Genomic DNA, 5,599 nt, shown 5'->3' with positions numbered 1-5,599 from the left:
GGTGTGTGGGTGTGTGTGTGGGTGTGTGGGTGTGGGGGGGTGTGTGTGTGGGTGTGGGGGGGTGTGTGTGTGGTTGTGTGTGGGTGTGTGTGGGGGGTGTGTGGGGGTGTGTGGGTGTGGGGGGGTGTGTGTGTGGTTGTGTGTGGGTGTGTGTGGGGGGTGTGTGGGGGTGTGTGGGTGTGTGTGGGGGGGGGGGGTGTGGGGGTGTGGGTGTGTGTGTGGGTGTGGGGGGGTGTGTGTGTGGGTGTGGGGGGGTGTGTGTGTGGGTGTGTGTGGCGGGGTGTGTGGGTGTGTGGGGGGGTGTGTGGGTGTGGGGGGGTGTGTGTGTGGGTGTGTGTGTGGGTGTGTGTGGATGTGTGTGTTGGTGTGTGGGTGTGTATGTGTGTGGGTGTGTGGGGGTGTGTGGGTGTGTGTGTGTGTGGGTGTGTGGGGGTGTGCGAGGTCTACCGAGCCTCAAGTGAGTAGCTGGTGCGGTGGCGCGAACATCGCCACTGGGGAGACAAAGGCGGCCGGGCGTGGTGCTGGCCACCCCACGGAATCACTTGCCGAGGCGACCTTCATAGGTGCTGCTCGCTAACAGCACTTGTCCCATCGGTGTGTTGAGGCGACAGCGGAGGATCTTCGTCTTCATAATTTTACAGGTAAAGACGATACCTAAAAACTCCCACTGCCTTCTTTATCACCACCAGTCATCATACTTCCACTGCTATATACACGTGCTTTTATATATATATATACCCACTTTATCAATCATCTACTGCATGAAGGCCTCTCCACCCCGTACGAATGCCATGCGAGTTATTGTGACCATACTTCACTCTGCGGTTTGGTGAAGGGGAATCATATCGGTGCTCTCTCCTTCCCACCACGTGGCCCAGCAGCAGCCTACAGCACCTGGTATGCATTTGTTTGTCACCGATGAAAGCGCGATCCAGTCTGAAACCTGCTTAGCTTCTGCGCTCTGGTCAGAGTCTCATCTGCTCTACTGCTCATGAAATTACGAGTCATAGGTTGCGAAAGAATTGCATAACACACGTATAATTGCATAACGCGCAGACACAACACACGTCAATATAAATATTTATTTTGTGCTCAAAATGTTAATGCTGATGTATAACTCCACGATGTTTATTCATGGTGCAAGCTGTCTCAAAACTAAAATGAATATATATAATCGGCCATGGCCCTTCTTCATAGCAGAATATATCTTCAATGAAGAAGATGCATTGCCCCTAACATCATCGATTATATTCTCTACTTTTTTTTTACTTTTAGGGCAGTCGTTTTGACAAATGCATTGAGCTTTTGTTATTTGTGTTCTATGCACCATAGCCAACGCAGCGATATCACAATTTTTAGTTTTTGTTGCCGTTGTTCAAACCGAAAGTGTACGGCATGCCACGTGTCATGAATCAGTTTGGCCCAAAGTAACTTCCACACCGAGCGAGCACCGACGTGGACTCTGCCGGCCTGCGCCGAGATGTGCACGGTTGATTTGAGGTACGATCTACAGAGGTTATCCTATTCCCTGCGTATCATCCTTTATATATGAAAAAAAAACAGTGGGAGTACAGCCGCTGTCAGCCAGACAATCACGGCATATCGATGCCGGGCACGCTAGCAAACAGCGCACGCTGTGCAAGTCTCCCCGGCCCAGTCGCCTCATTGCCATCATTAACCTCTTCCTCCTCCGCGTGGTTTGTGCAGAATGATGAGGGCAGGTTAAGGTCTAAGCGGCCACATGTAGCTTCTCAGCAGTTCACTGTCCCCCCCCTTCCCCCCCCCCCACTGTAAAGACCGTTTTTGTTGAGTTCATGGAACTTTAATCATGTGCGCGTGTCATCATCCGATATGTCAATTCTATTAGCTTGCCTCCAACGGCAAATGTTAAGCATTCCTGTTATCTAAAGAATACAATGTTCTCATTCTTAAACAGCGCAACGCCGTTCAAATCTTTAATCCCCAGGGTCAGTGAAATAATTTGTCAGCTCTGTACTCTTTGTGTAAAATGACAATTTAGCTCTCTCCAAAGTGCTTACAGCGTGGTAGCGCCCGTTGTTCGGCTTGACGCGTTTAACTCCACGTTCTGTTGTGTGGAGGGGGGGGGGGAGGATTCTTTCGCACATTCAGGGACTGAACGCTTTGAATTTTCAAATTTCAGTTGTTGACAGAAAGCTGCCCAGCACGCGGGGCGAACTGTCGGGCAGCGCGTTGCCGATCAACGTGAACTCGCATCGGAGAGCCGGCTACCCGGCACCACCGCAACAAAAAAACAACCCTCCGCAGGCAGCAAGGGGCACTTCTTGAAAGTAAACGGTACACGTGGTGTTTGTCACGGGCCTCAGAATAACCAGTGAACCCACCAAACCCCTGCACGCCCCGTGCATTTGGTGTCACACACTCACTCGCTCACATTTTGCGTTACACGTAACGCAAATAAATACATGTATAATTGGCGGTGGCTTAACCTTATTGGCCCATCGTGCGGCAACGTGCATCAGCGCTGCAATGGTGGAGAAAGCGACGCGAGCTGGAGGCAGCAGAGAGTGCCTACCGAGGCCATTGTCAGGATGTGTGGCTTTCGGTAGCGTACGCGCGCCACCAAAATACGCATCAATGAACGTCTCCGAAATTGTGTCGGCATGTGTTGAGCCCCATAATAGACACGACGGGCGCAAATTCGTTTAGCGGGGGTACCGTTCGGTCACGCTCGCCTGAGGGCACTCCAATTGAGTCGCGTTGCATTCCACAACGGACACATTATAGCCCGACCTTTGCTTCGTGGCGCTTTGGTTTGACGTTTGGCCTAAAAAATGCAAACGTACGCACAAAAATTGACGGCACTTCACATTTCCTTTCGTCTCCTTTCAAAGGCCCTGAAAATGCGGGTTGTTTACTTCCCTTAGAGTCGCGCACAAAAAGCGTGAACGTTCCTTAGCGTGTCAATTGAAGAAGATTTCAAAATCTCAAATAACCAAATTGCAGGAGTAAATGAAAACATTGTGAAATATTACGTTAAGAAAAGTGTCGGCCCGGGTCATTGTTTTGTTGATGTAATTGCTCCCAAGTGCTATTCCGTATTCTCTTATTTGCGCGGGCGATGCCATCAGAGGAAGAACATAATCGGGGGTTGTTGCATTGTAGTTCAACCTCACATTGTCAGATAACAACAGCCCCCGCTACACGGACGATCACAGAACTACTTCTGGGATCCGTTTAACACATGGGCCCTCGTGGTCTACAGATGGCAGGAACCTCCCACCCGCTCGGCATATGAGAGTAACTTTCACAACAACTAAATTAAGAATGATTTCGCATGACGGTGACTGAGCTGAGATCATCAACTCCCTGCACCCAGGAACGTGGACCCGGCTGCATCGAACTCAGCATTCTCAGCCCTTCCACCTCCTAGCCACCCGGCCCCCTCTTTCCACCTTGGTCATTCATAAATAAGCGACGCATTCCCTGCAGACATTGAGATATCCACTGCATTTACTGTGATGCACGCTTGCCTGCTTGCCTGCTGCCTCCGTGATGGTGTCACGAGTTTGACAGATTGTACTTGCAATCCAGAGGTCGGCGCTTCAATTCCATCTCTCAGCAAGTTGCTGAAATCTCCCTTCCTCCACCTCCATATCCATGCGCCCAGAAACATCACTGGGCACACCGCAGTCGATCAGCTGGTTGGGTGTGGTGGGGTAAAGTGTGGGTTACTGTACTTGTAGCTTTACTTTGCGTTTTTCTACAATGTAGTTGCACTAAGTAACCACGTTTTTATTCATAATCACAGGGCTTTGCACTCTCCCGAGAAATATATACGGCGAGGGCTTTACAAAACATGGAATGGTTGCTTTTGATAGCGTGTCACCTACACGCATTGCCCAGTGAGCAGAGGACTCACAACTTTCAGACTCGTAAGCATGCAGGGCTACAAGCGCGAGCCGAGTCCACTCACTGGCAATACGTGGATCTGTCCACGCAAAATATTGGGCTTCATACCCAGAGCATATTGCCTGGAGCGCCAAACACACACAATACCTCATTTATACATTAAATACAGTAATGTGAATGTTGCACACACCAAATGATGCTATAACACAGACATCCAGACTAAAGGTACCTCCAGGATTCCTATGGCTCCGTGTTATTTCTGGAGGATCACAGAGCCAGACTAAGGCACCTTTATGATTCTTAGGATTAATTGTTATTTCATGAGACTCACAGAGCCAGACGAAGACACATTTATGATTCTTAGGATTCATTGTTATTTCTTGAGACTCACAGAGCCAGACGAAGACACATTTATGATTCTTAGGATTAATTGTTATTGCATGAGACTCACAGAGCCAGACTAAGGCACCTTTATGATTCTTAGGGGTCAGTGTTATTAATTGAGGCTCACAGAGCCAGTCCAAGGCGCGTGGGACGGGTGACTCGCGGGAGTAGAATTGGTTTTCTCCGAACGTTTGCGCAAAGCAACACGGGAACGACTCATCTCGCGCCGAGCGGACACGTGAGAGTCCCTGGTGTGTGCGCGAGGCTGACCGCCAGCACCTGGGATTTGTGTGCGCCAGAGCGGGCTGGAGGGAACCGCGTTGCTCCACGGAACAGCTCCCAATGCAGCAGCAGCAGCAGCAACCTTGGCCACCCAATGACCCTCCCAACTGGAGGGATTAGGCGCAGTAATTACTTCTTTTGGGTGGCGTGGAGGCGGAGTGGTTATCCCGCTGTGCCGTGAACCCGGCGACCTTAATTTGATTTCCGACCGCGGCTAATGCCAGTATTGAGTGAAATATGAACCGGTCCTGGTACCCTCTCCCCCCTCCCACCCCCCCTCACTAAACCGCTTTGACCAACATGGTGAAGTATGGTCCAACAACCTCCACGACCAACATGGCGTGGAGAGGCCCTCGTCCACCTGTGGATTGACAAACGTCCGCAAATGATGAATCTTCATCAACCATGATCAATCGACTTCTGGATGAAGGCCTCCCCAATCCGTTACCGTCTCACGATCCTGCGATGCAATGATCCAGCTTCCACCTCCGCATAAGCTCATTTAATCGCTCCATCTCCTCGGTGGACGTCGTCTCAGACGCGTTCTGTTCCTTGGCAGCCCGCTCCGCTATTATTCTTCACCATCTGCCATCGGCCCTTAGAACCATATGTTCTGCCCGAGCCCAATTGTCTTAACGATTTGAATTTGTGTCTTTAACTTGCGTATGTCCTCTAATCTCTGTGTTCCTCTTTTAGCCTCTTCAACCGTGCAACCTCCCCATGCTTCCTTGCACCCTGCAGTTTTTGGTCCATCCCTGTTTGTTATTCTTTTTTTGTAACCGCCTGTCATAGCTCGTACACACCGATTATTCATATAACTGAAACAGTATTGTAAATTAAAATTAGTTAGCAATACCAGTTCTCATGAGCTCCATGTCCGCCTTTATAAAGCTGAAGCTATCTCGAGAGCTACCGCCACACATGGCATTCCCAGAACACCGCAGCAAGACTCAACGCACTTCAAACAACAGCCCTGTCCAGAGAGAGCGAGAGAGGAGGTGATAAAGGCTTAAATATAGAGTGACACTCTGACATGCAGAGG

The sequence above is a fragment of the Lethenteron reissneri genome, chromosome 42 (genome assembly GCF_015708825.2).
Source record: "Lethenteron reissneri isolate LAM-NWPU_2019-01 chromosome 42, ASM1570882v1, whole genome shotgun sequence".
Classification (NCBI taxonomy): domain Eukaryota; kingdom Metazoa; phylum Chordata; class Hyperoartia; order Petromyzontiformes; family Petromyzontidae; genus Lethenteron; species Lethenteron reissneri.
The sequence above is the reverse complement of the archived record's forward strand: the minus strand, read 5'-3'. Positions refer to the sequence as shown.